Below are 13,799 nucleotides of genomic sequence, written 5' to 3'. Positions count from 1 at the left end.
CGCGGGCTCAGGCAATCCTCTCATCTTGGCCTCCCAAAGTGCTGGGATTACAAGCTTGAGTCACCATGCTCAGCCAACCAAAGTACTCTTAAATGGCAGAGAAGAAGTACCTCCTGGAAGACTGGGAAGTGGCCTCAAATGGTCTCCCATAAGCTCAATATTTCTTCAAGTTGTATATTTTATCTTAAAAATTCATAAAAGTTCTAACTCCATAATGCATATAGTCCTATTTATTTTCATTGAAAAATATCCTCAAATAATTATTAACAATTCAATTACTCTTTTTAAAAAATTCTTTAGGTAAAATTGACATTCCAGTGAGATATCTATGGATTCAACAACTAACACATCAACACACTTCAAGGAGCAAAATACTTTAGTTAAAAAAAAACATGGAGGATACCAAAAAACAACAACAAAAATCCATCATACATGAAAATTTAGCCTTGGAAAGAGGTAGCAGTACAAATCAATATAAAAAGGAATGATTACTCAATAAATGTTTGCAATACCACTGATTTTCTAGATGTGGAGCGAGAAAAACTAGATCCCTATCTTTCATGCTATACACAAACCGAAATCCTATATGAACAAATGACCTAAAGGTTAAAAAAAAAAACTTAAATTTTATAAAATTATTGGAGAATATAATCATGAAATCAGGGCAGTGATTTCCTAAAGGTAACTAAAAAATTTTAAGACATATAAAAAAGACTGACAAAATGTAAAATTTCTGTAAGGGGTCAGGAAGAGATGGGGGAGGCCTCAAAAAAACCAGAATAATCACTTTGGAGGGTAGACCCCTTGTAATACACTCGGAATTAGTTCCTCCGGATCAAAATGGCCAACTAAAGTTTTTATCTGGCTGTTTTGAGAAGGTTGAATCATGATTCACAGAAGAAACACCCCAAGTTGTGGCAAACAAGTGACTAGTTCTTCCACCATGACAAGATACCTGCCCACACTGCGCTAAGTGTTCTGCAATTTTTGACCAAAAACAGCATGACTCCTGTGCTCCACCCTCCCTGTTCATCTGATCTTGTCCCAAGCGAAGTCTTTTGTTTCCCCAGTGAAAAAAATTCTCAAAGGGAAACATTTTGCTGATGTGGAAGAGGTAAAACAAAAAAACGGCAGAAGCACTAAAAGGCATCAAAATTGATGAGTTCAAAAACTGTTTTGAGCAGTAGAAAAAGTGTCGCAATAAGTGTACTGCATCTATCTACAGAGAGTACTCTGAAGGTGACTTAAGTTTAAACATGAAGGAATAAATACATGATTTTTTAATAAATAAATTCCAGGTTTCTTTGGGTTTCTTCTCTCGTACAATACTAAAAAGACTTGCCACCAACTAGAAAACAATTTTTTTCATTATACATAAAAGAGAATATTCAGACTATATTAAAAGGTTCAACAATTCCATAAATGATGCTATAGAAAAAAATGGGTTATATAAACAAGGAAACTACACCACACAAATCCACTTGCCTCTTAGTGTAAATTCACTCTAGCTAGGAAGATCTTAAGTATTCTACTTACATTGTTTCCATAGGAAACTTTGAAGAGAAGAGGACCAAATTATAAGCCCAACAATGCAGTTGCTTTTCTGGCCATAACTGATCACCATTCCATGCTAGATTCCCCTCATCCTCTGCTGGTATAGGCAGCCTGCTAGCAGGGTAATCAGACCCTAATCTCTAAGAGCTCTGAAACCCTGGTCACTATATCCTTTTCGGTCTGTGGCTGCTCTATTTATACATTTACCACACTAATGAGTTGGGAACACCTGAGATATCCCAGTGCATCCCTTGAGTCCCAGACATATTCTTCCCTGCCCCACTATGATGATGATCAGAGTCAATTACCCTTGCCAGGATAGTGATTCTTTTTCTTCCCTAGTGATGTTTGGCATAAGGAGCCCAAAGCGACCAGACGGCAGCATTACTTAAAGTTTAATGGAACTCTAACCATGTCTGTCCCCTAGTGGGATATTTCCACTTCTAGAAACAAGAACCTCCAAGCCGACAGAGTCTAAAGTTATATGAATGGAAAGCATAATAAACTCTTCAAGTAATGACTGGGTATGATAGTAAGCAAGGCCACTTTTACTTCCATCCCTTGATCTTCAAACCCATGAATTTTACCTATTGAGGATACCAATATTATGAATACCTGTATGATGGGCATGCATTATGGAGGATGGTGCCCAAGCTTGCAGGGGCTAACCTCTAAACTGGATCCTCAGTTGCAGCTATATGAGCACAACTGTTTTTATCATTCCAGAGGATTATTGGTGGAGTACTATGGGTTAGAACCAGTGGATGCATGCATGAACTTGAGCTACACATCTTTTCCTGTAAAGTGGGACTCTTGGTAAGTGATGATATTAGTCAAGATCCCATACTGGTGGTTCAAACACTCTTCTAGTGCTGCCGGCTGCAGACTTATGAGCAGGAAAAGCAAACCTGAACCCAGAATTTGTGTTAATCCCATACTAGACGAATTGCTGCCCCTTTCAGGATGGGGAAAGGTATAGTTTTAGAGGTTTCCACTTGATCTTTCCCACTATGAGGGCACTTAACCCACTGGTCAAGGCACCAGTTTAAGAGTTCTGCCAACTACCACATATGTCCATTCCAATACACATCAGGGAACCAAGGAAATAATGGTGAAAACAGAGACTCACTGTGAGCTAGATCTGGGCCAGGACTCTATTTAGCACAATTATCTGACTCCCATAGCACAATTATCTGACTACCACAGCACAATTATCTGACTCCCATAGCACAATTATCTGACTCCCATACACTCCACCCCCTCACTTCTAACAAAGGGAGGCAGTAGCACTTTGAGTCCCGGATTTCAATGTCATTTCACACTCTGTAGCCAACAATCCCTCATAAGTTTGCAACCAAACTGAATCACTGAAGGTATCTGGGCCTGGGCAAGAGCAAGCATGAAGTAGTAACTGGGCTGAATGGTAACTCTAGATCTTATAAGGAATCTAAATGAGTCCGCTAACACACCAGGTTAGACCCAGCAAAGACCTTGAGGTCTATCTGGCAATCCTTGAGCTGCTGCCAATAGAAATGAATTCTCAGATTACTCTGGTTTGGTCCAGAACCCAGCTCATCAAATCCAGCCAACTAGGCACAACCATCTAGCTATCTGTATGATGTTACACATATATGGTCTACTTTGTTTCTCGCCCTAATCTTTGCACTAGAATAGGCTTCTATAGATAACATGCATATATGTATTCCTAAAGCAATATTTAATTTTTAAGTAGACACTTGGATGGCACAAGAACAGACTGTGTAGTAAACAAGGCTGTAAGCATGAAAGCTATTAAGTGTAGAGGTAACAATGATCTTTTCCCAATATTTATTATGAAATAAGAATAGGGGGAAAAAACATAAAGAGGACCTTACCAGGGGAACCATATAAGCAATTTAAAAAAAATATTTTACGAGGGCAAAGAATAACAAATTGTAAATGCAAAATAATGTAAAATATGCAGAAATGAATGACATTAAATCAAATACCTATATTTGGATCACTTGTGCTTCATTGAAATTTTAAAAAAAGGCAAAAAGATCTTCAAGTAATTGGCATACCTACCACTTAAAAACAAAATCTTATATGTAATAGTGTCAAATTATACAAAAACAAAAATTATACAAAAAGAAACGCATACCTTACCTAGCGAGCTAATTTCCTAAAGCCATTTAAACATATTCCCAATTCCCCCAACTACTCAAATTTAATTTCTAAAAAACTGTACAACCCCTAACATATCACAAATGTAGTACACTTTCTTCGTCCTGTCATAATCACAATCACTCTACTTTCATGCCCTCCACATCACCCTGTGTGCCCACTTATGGTAAATATGATCCAAAGTATTCCCCATATGTATTCATAATGCAAACACTACAATCAGTGTGATACTAGTTCTGGAATTCCAACATCTTTATCCTTCATTAACGCCTCCCCTAACAGTATCCATTCCTCTATCCTCAATACAGTTTTCAGTATCCAGCTTGTGGTCTGGTCTTCCTGTTCACCACTATTCCTATCATTATTTTTGGCAACCTGAACATCCTCATAAATGAACCAGGCATTATCCTAGGGATTTAATTCCTTTAACCTCCTTTACTTGAGTGATTTCTTGTCCAATCCCACTTAAGCAATTCACCCTCATAGTTTCAACCTTTAATCTTGTCATTATCAGCAGATGTGTCAGATGTAGTACCCCATTCTCTGAACACCTCTTCCTCTCCTTTCAGATTACTTGCACTAAGTACCACCACTCTACATCCTTTCACCTCACACAGACCTCCCATCAACTGACCCTACCGCTTTTCCCTATTCATCACCTTCTCAAGGTCCTACTTCATCCTTACATATGCACAGACTACAGTGTCTAGAATTATAACCAATCCTTTGCAAGTACACTTAACTTACTTGTTCCTCATCACTGTTATAACACTCAATTCATCAGTGGTTGAAGTCATCTATCCACCAGTCCTAGTCTATATCTGAGCAGCTGAATTTTGCTGGAGAAAAATACCTCAGAAGCTTACTGATTGAATTCACACTAAAATTCACATTGAATTCATCACGGATCTCAAATGAACACTCAACACTGCCAGACATCCTATCTACAATTTATAAGTAAATTCATTTTCTCGTTTGCTGAGAGAATTATTTTGTATTTTAGTATCACTCTTCAGACTTCTAACACTTCTAATTCTCACCTGAATCATAGCTGGTGATCCAGCATCATACTATATTAACTCATTCACAACCACTGACATGAATTTATGTCATTCCAAATTCTGTTCCTGGTTGCCGCTGACATGAATTTACCTCACCATGGAAGACTGTCTTTTCAGGTTTATAATCCAAATAAAAATACAAGTAGAGAATACTAGTCAGAGTGGTGTCTAAGGCAAATACTGGATATATCTGCAATTTTCAGCTGTATTGTGAAAAAGGTGACAATTTAGAAAAGACCATTTCACTTGTGCTTAACAACAGAAGTTTGTGGTAACCAGTTTCAGATTTTTTTATTATTATTATTTTTACCCACTCTCAGTATTAGGAAAGTGAAAATTTTGCTGGTCATGAATGTTTTAATATGGAGCATGATCAGACAAAAATCATCTGATTTCTGGCCAATTTCATCAAACTACCTGTTTCTATAACCATATTAACTGCATTCCTGCTCTTACCTAGAATCAATCCTTCCCCTTCACTTGTGCTCTGGATCCCATTTCCTAATCCCTACTCAAGTACTTCAGTTCTACAAATATGCCCTCTTTCTTCTGCGTCATGAATATCTTCCTCTCCCGAATTATTCTTACTGGCACTCAAACACATTTAACAACAACCATCTTTTTTTTTTAATTTACTCACTTTACCTTCCAGCTACCACCCAATTTCTCTGCTCCCATTCACAATCAAATTCCTGAAGCAGGAGCTGTCTATACTGCTGTCTTCATTGCCTTACCTTCCATTTTCTTTAACTCATTCTGACCAATCCTTTATTACTGACCTTCTACTGAAACAATTCTTAAGAATTTTGGCCGGCCTCAATGGTTCAGCCTGTAATCCCAGCACTTTGGGAGGCCAAGGCAAGTGGATTGCCTGAGTCCACGGGTTGGAGACCAGTCTAGGCAACTTGGCTAGACCTCATTCTACAATAAATACAAAATTAGCCAGGCATGGTAGTGCAAGCCTGTAGTTCCAACTATTTGGAAGGCTGAGGCGGAAGGATCACTGGAGCTCAGCAGGTCGATGCTGGGGTGGCTGCAAGCATGCCACTGCATTCCAGCCTGGGCGACGGAGTGAGACTCCAACTCAAAGAAAAAAAAAATTTTACCAGTGTCCTCAATCTTGCCAAAGCCAATAGTTAATTCATAGAGAAGAACTTTCTGTCCTCATCCTACACCTCTTAGCAGCATTAACTGACCACTTCCTCTATCTAGGAACATATTCTCTAGGCTTGTACTTACCAGGTTTCCTCTTACTGTCTGCTCTTTTTCTATTTCTTTTTCTGGCTCCTCCTCTTCTACAAAAGCATCTAAAAGTTGAAGTGTTCTATAGTTATGACCTGGGACTCTTTTCCCCCACATAAATGATCACATCTAGTATAAATGACTGTAAATATGCCTCTCACAACTAGATTACAGCCCTGATCTCATCACTGAGCTCCAGAATCCAGCTCGACCACCTAATCAAAACTGCAGACATATGTCCAATGTCACTTCAAACATAAAAGGTCCAAAACAGAATTCTTGATTCTTTCACACTGCTCTATCTGCTTTCCCCAAGTATTCCTATTTTACTACATGTCACACTATTCACCTAACTGCTCAGGCCATAAACCTAGGAGGCATCCTTGATTTCCTGCTTCCTAATTCCCCACATCTAATTTATATCAAGACTGATCAACTCCAGATCTAAAATACATTCCAAAATACATCCACTTTTGGCCATCTGCACTGCTATACACCACTGTCACTCATTACTTGAAATACTACTAAAGCCTCCAACTGCTCTCCTTGCTCCCACTATTGACCCCCAAAAGTCACCTTCTTCCCCAAAATTAATTCTCTATGGAACAGCCAGAGTCTCTTTAAAATGGAAGCTCACTCATTTCTTCACACCTTTGTTCATGAACCAGTGATGTCTCATGTTAAAGAATATCAAATGCAAATGTCTTACCATAGATAGCCTTGAAGATCTTGCATAACCTGACCTCTATCTAACTTCCCGGCTTCATATCCTTCCAATCTACCCCTTTTCTTTCTTTCCTTCCAACATGCCAATGTCATTCAAATCTCAGGACAACTACATTTGTCTTTCTGCCAGAATCTCTGTTCTCAATCTTCCCAGTGGCTGCCAACTCTCATCATTCAATCATCAAACCAAATATCACCTCCTCAGAAGGAACCTCACTGGAAAGATTATTCCTACTCCTAACACTGAATCCTCCACTTGTGCTGCAAAACAGTCAAAATTCTAGTTAGAAATTGATCTCTCCATCTTTTATAAGATCGTCTCCATCAGATAATTTATCCTCTTTAAAGAGGACTTTTTTACCACCGAATCTAATGTTGTTTTTTTCCTCTCATTGTTAACTATGCCAGAATCTCTCTTGGCAACTCAACACCACTTAATTCTATGCTCTTCCCAGGGACTAGAAACCTGGGATCCACATTTTCTAAAAATCTCAACTACCGAGGCTCCAGTTTTGCTTCTATCTCTTGAGAAACATTTGCAAAAGCTTTGGAAGGCAAAAGAATGTAGAATCACTGCTTCTTCAGCAGCAATGGCCAGCACGTGGGTATCAGCAGATAACACATGAGGTTTCACTCACAGCTTTCAGATGCTCTCCTGTTAACCACCTACTTCAATAGTAAGAGGCAATCCACTCACCTCGGCCTCCCAAAGTGCTGGGATTTCAGGTTGAGCCACCGAGCCCGGCCTGAAAGTTTTTTTTAAATGTTAAAGTCTAACAATACCAAATTTTGGCAAAGAAGTAGAAAAACTGAATCTTCACATTCTGTTGGTAGGAATGCAAACCATACAATCTCTTTGGAAAACAATTTGGTATCTCCTAGTAAAGTTAAACTACACATGACTATGACCTAACAATTTTATTTTAGGTATATATCCTAGAGAAACTCATATGCACCAAAAGACATGTACAAGAATGTTACAACAGCATAATTTACTATAACAAAACAAAATTTGGAAACAACACATATGTCCATTAACAGTATAATGGATAAATAAACAAATGCAGTACAGTCATGCAATGGAATATCATAAAACAGTGGAAATTAACAAATTATAACTATGTACATCAACATGGATTAACATCAAAACTATAACTTAAACATACAATGTTAAATGAAGAAAGTAAGTTGAAAAGAACAAATATAAAAACTAGAACCCCTGTGTGGCTTTGATGGGAATATAAAATGGTGCATCCATCATGAAAAACAATATGAAGATTCATCAAAAAATTAAAAATGGAGCTACCATATGATTCAGCAATCCCACTTTGGGATAAATATTCAAAAGAATTCAAAGCAAGATTTCTAAGAGACACCTGCACACTTACATTCAGTGCAACATTAACACAATAGCCAAGAGGTAGAAGCAGCCCAGATATTCACTGATGGCTGAACGGATAAAGTGTAGTACATACGTACAATGGAATATTATGCAGCTTATTTTTAAAAGATAATACTAAATGCTATAACGTGGATGAAACTCAAGAGTATTATGCAAGTCAAATAAGCTAGTAAACAAAAGGACAAATAAATGTCACTCATATAAAGTAACTAAAGTAGTCAAAATCATAGAAACAGAAAGTTAAAAAGTGGTTGTCAAGGGCATGGAGGAGGAAAGAAGAGAAAATGAGTGCTTAATGAGTGTAGAGTTTCATTTTTGCAAGATGAGAAGTTCTAGAGATCTAGGACACAACACTGAGTATACTTACTACTGAATTGTACATTTAAGTTTATTAATATATGTTTTTACCATAATAAAAAAAACTTCAAAATACATACATAAATAATAATACACATAAAATCGAAAGCTAAAAAATATACCACTTAGAGATCTAACAATATTTGGCAAATCCATAAAGAAAAGAAAAAAATGACAAAATTCAGAGGCAGTCCTCTCTATGAAAGGAGAAGGAAAATATGAAAGAGAAAAGATAGAGATTCAAAGTTATCAGTAATACCCTATTTCTTAATCTAGGGGAAAAGTGCATGGGTGTCTGATTTGCTTTCATTATTCATTAAGCTATACATGTTATATACATACTTTTAGTATGCAAAAAGGGAAATTGAAAAAATGTAATGTCAACATTATAACCTTGGGAGCAAGGCAATTTTTTGAAAATGCACATGGCCTTGCACATTCTGATACAGAGAAAAAGGACAAAAAGTATCTGTAGGAAGTGAATTATGCATGGTGATTTAGAAGCAGAAGGTTGTCATCAGTTAGACCTAGCTGAATCCAGGCTGAGCCATTTACCAGTTTTGTTACCTTAAGGAAGTTACTTAAGGTCTCTAAGCCTCAATTCTCTCATCCATAAAAAGTGGATATTAACAGTACCTACCAATTAGAGTTATTATAAAGATTAAATGAGATAATGAATAAAGATCATCCAGTACTATGCCTAGGATACAGTAAATACTTATGTAGGAGTAGTAGTACTTTTTAAAACTTTCCCACATTGTTCTAATCCCCCTCTTGTCCACCTCCATTTGAAAGATTTGGATATTACCTAAAAGAAAAGTTAGAAAACTCCTGTTCAGAAATATAACTCTAAAAACCACTGGAATATTTCTTGTGAGACTGTAGACCATATCACTTATGAAAAACAAAATAAAACTTTAAAAAGTCAACCAAGGAGAAAGTTATTAAACATGAGACTCTTCACAATTACAAATACCATTAAAGACAACAACACTGTTTATAAGCAGGTACATTCTGCAGCTCTTAATAAATGGGTAATACAATAATATCATACCTGCAACCTCAAGTAGGAATGAAGTTAGTCATAATTCAAAAAATTCAATTCTCTTGCCTCCCTGATCATTAGAAAACCCAGAAGGGTCTGACAGATATAATTACTACTTCGATCTTATTTACTTCCCCCAGCCATTCTCTGTGTTTTATGTATGCTAAGTCCCTAAAAATAGGCCCCCAATCTGGCCTCAATTCTCCCCACAAGTATCCAAGAAAGATCCCAGAGGGATGAATTGTAGCAAAAAGAAATACTGGGCCAGACGAGGGTTGTAAGCTGGCCAGACAGAGCAAGGTGTGTTAGACTCCAGGTTTGTGGGGAAGTAATTTGCATGTTCCAGAAACTCACAAAACCATAAGTCACAAATCTATAAAGCACAAGGGTTTCTTGTACATATTACCACTGAAACGCTCCTCCACTCACCTTCCAGAATGTAGTTTAGGTTTATATTGCATTTCCAATCCAAAAGTGCATTGTTAACACCTCAAGAAGCATATGGAAACCATTTCCCTGATCTGTTCCTATATTAAAAATGTTTACTATATGAAAAACAGATCTCTGAATCCAAACCTTAACAACTTATTAAAGCAGAAACTCTCAAATTGATTTACTTACAAACATTAGCTATTATTGAACTGTTTCCCCGTATTTTCTGTTATCTGAAAACATTTCCTATTTCTTAGAGAATATTTATTTTCTCTTTTTTTTTTTACTGTTTCAACTTTTTCACTATATTGTATTTGAAGTACTAACAAATTACCCGATTTATTTTGCTTTTAATAATCATTACTCCATATTAATAACCTCCCCAAAATGAAACTGAAATAGTCATACGATGAATAGTATTAACTATTCATTAATTTATTGTTTGTCCTATGTCTGAAGGCTTCTCAAAATATTTTGAAAAACAAAATGGGTAATCAAAAAAGGTAGGAGAAATAGGCTGTATTATATAACAGATGCAATATTTTTACAGTAACTGAAATATTTTTGAGGACATTACCAAAAACAAAAATTTATTTAAAAATTAATCATTTAAGTTATATCTTAACGTGTACTTTTTCTAAGTCAAGATTTTCAGCATTTCTAAGATTATGGGTTTTTAATTTATGGAGGTAGATTTTAAGGATTCTACACTTTAATGAAGAGTATATCCAACCTCTGCTAGAATCACAATCATATTACAAATAAAAGTTCAAAATTTTTAGTGTAACACAGTATGTCTTAGATTGGCTAGATGAATAAGATTTTTATATTCAATCTAACCATAAATAGAAGCTATCAGCAAAAATCTACTCTGGTTATGCCTGTTTCCCAATGATTATTTTAGTTTTTTGGAAGCTCTATTTGTTTAAATCTTTTACATTTTTTTCTCTGTTGTTTCACTTTCTTGCCACTAGCTTCTCCAGCACTGGACATAGCATCAGCCTGGGTTAGTTATACTCCAAACTCCAGCCACAAGCTTCTGAACTACCAACTTTCAATCCCTCATTACCTACACTGCGCCCCTTTGACCTCATCCACATCTCCAATCCATTGTGCTTCCTTTTTTCGAATTATAATTTACTCCTAGTTACACTTCCTTTTATAACCAGCCTAAACTCCAAATACCTACCACTTCATCTATTACCACTTGCTAATTTATTTGTTTATCTATTTACTTACTTATACACATCCCCCACCTTGTTCCAGAAAGGATTCCACTGAAACTTCAGGATTTCACCCTTCACTTAATCATCAAAATCCCAAATGTAAGAATTATCTTAGATTACTTCTTCTTACTCTCAGTGCCATAGAATCACCCAAATCCTCTCAATTTACCACCTAAATCTGTCTCAAATCCTCACTACTTTCTTCAATTCAACTCTAATACCTTAGTTAATGTACTCTTCACACTCAGTTAATGTATTCTTCATTCATTAATTCAACATAAAACAAGTGGTCAAAAGTATGGGTTCCAATAAGCTTTAACTATTTATTAGACTACTTGACAGCCAGTATGCAGTATAAAGTCAAAAAACAATTACATTCACTATCTGACAAATACATAGACAAGGCTTCCTTAGCAGTCACTGTTACTGCAGACATTAAATATAATGTCATAAACAAGGGAAAATAAATGTATTGAAGACAAATAGATTATCTAGAGAAAGAAGGCTACAATAGTATTGTGCATTTCAAGCTTGTGATAACCCTGATATGTTTATTTTCTTTTTTTGAACTTCAACATTATTACAATAAACAACATGCACACATAAACTTTTCATTTTCCATATATACTGCTAGTTTAACAGACATAGCATACCACTAACAACTATTCTATAACACTCTAAAGAGAAAATAATTAAGTCAGGTTTGACTGCATTAAAAAGTGAGTATTAGCCAGGCTCAGTGACTCAGCCTGTAATCTCAGCACTTTGGGAGGCCGAGGTGAGTAGATTGCCTGAACCCGTGGGTTCGAGACCAGCCCAAGCAACTTGGCGAGTCCTGTCTCTACAATAAATCAAAAATTAGCTGGGCATGGTAGAATGCGCCTGCAGTTCTGGCTACTTGGAAGGCTGAGGCGGAAGGATCGCCGGAGCTCAGCAGGTCAACAATGGGATGGCCATGAGTGTACTACTGCACTCTCCAGCCTGGGCAATAGAGTGAGACTCCAACTCAAAAAAAAAAAAAAAAAGTAAATATTAAAAGACAGCACTGTGCATAGCTAGCAAAATCAACTATTTTCCATGCTAGGCAATGAGTCAAAAATCACAAACTGTCCACCAATACCTGCATTAAATGTAAACCCAGACAGTAAACAATTGTCATTGAAAAATAAATCCATGTGACTATATCTCCGAAACTTAAGTAAAACTAGTTTACATGAAGCAAAATAGCTTATTAAATTACCATATCTAAAGCAGTCCTTTGTTTTGACAATAAGCAATTTAATCATTTTTTCCCATCACTGTGGATCTAAAAGGTATGTTAAAATGTTATACTCTGCCAAGTAGATTAATATGGATTTATTAAACTATGCTTCTACTAACACTACTTCCTGGTCATTGTAGTTCCAAATTACAGATAATGATAGGTTTAGAGAAATAATTCTGCTCAATTACTACTCACCATAAATTCTGAGTTTTCACTATGCTAACTTCCATTAAGTAGGAAAACAGATGATACACGCAACACATTCACACACTGGAGTTTAGCCAAGTGAAAGTTGAAGTCAGATAGCATTAAGGTCTCTAACCTTAATAACTCAGAGTGGAGTGCAGTATACAAAATGCTTTATAGTCATAGAAAAATCATACAAGTCACTAACCACTTTGTACCCTAATTTACTCATCTATAAAATAATAACATGAACTACGTGCTGAGATTTTTTCCATCATAAAGAACATAAGATTCTAAGGAATATGTATACATGTTGGAAACTAGTAAGTCATTCCTCTTTAACTATTCATTTAAAATAATATCAGTTGTATCTGTAGCGTTTATTAAAAAGTCAAATAATAACCAGCAATGCAACAATGGCCATTTCAACCATAAATTAAGATGAGTGATAAAGATAAGTGTGCCCATTTGAACCTCAGTAAGAAATTTCTATTAGTACCAATGAGAACAGTGTAAATTAACTCCTTAGATATTATTCTCTTTCATCTTCACAAATTTAGTTTAATTGAGGAAGAGGTCAGATCTGAATTTGCAAAGTTTCAATGCTGAAACAGCTTTCAAAGAAAAATCTACTCTTTACCCCATTAAAATCAACAAGTTGTACTAGAAAATTTATAAGGTTTACTTTGTCTTTTTAAAAGTCTATACATAATAACAAGCTATCTCCATACAAGAACAGATCAACTAAACTGCAAATTAAACTAAAAGAAACATGTTTCTTTTTTTATTTTGCTCATATACAATTTAGGACAGCTCAGCAAAAAATTCTGGTCAAGTGGTAGACACAATTTGTTTTTTGGTTTAGTATACAGAAAACTCATAGGAAAACCATTAAAAGAATACCATAATGTAAGGGAATAAAAAAAAGGATAACATAATATGAACCATTTTACCACACAATGTCTTAAATTACTTCCCATCATTCACTCTCTCCTGATAATCTATTTGAAACTATTTACAATCCATCAAAGATACTGCTGTTGAGAATTCACCTAAAATTTTCTCATGAAGATGACACTTGCCCAGAAAGTACAGAATTACACCAAAGAATTCTATAAAGTTATTTCTCCTGAGAATTAAG

The sequence above is a fragment of the Carlito syrichta genome, unplaced genomic scaffold (genome assembly GCF_000164805.1).
Source record: "Carlito syrichta isolate Samal-C Ts95f unplaced genomic scaffold, Tarsius_syrichta-2.0.1 Scaffold99436, whole genome shotgun sequence".
Classification (NCBI taxonomy): Eukaryota; Metazoa; Chordata; class Mammalia; order Primates; family Tarsiidae; genus Carlito; species Carlito syrichta.
Note: the sequence above shows the minus strand (reverse complement) of the source record.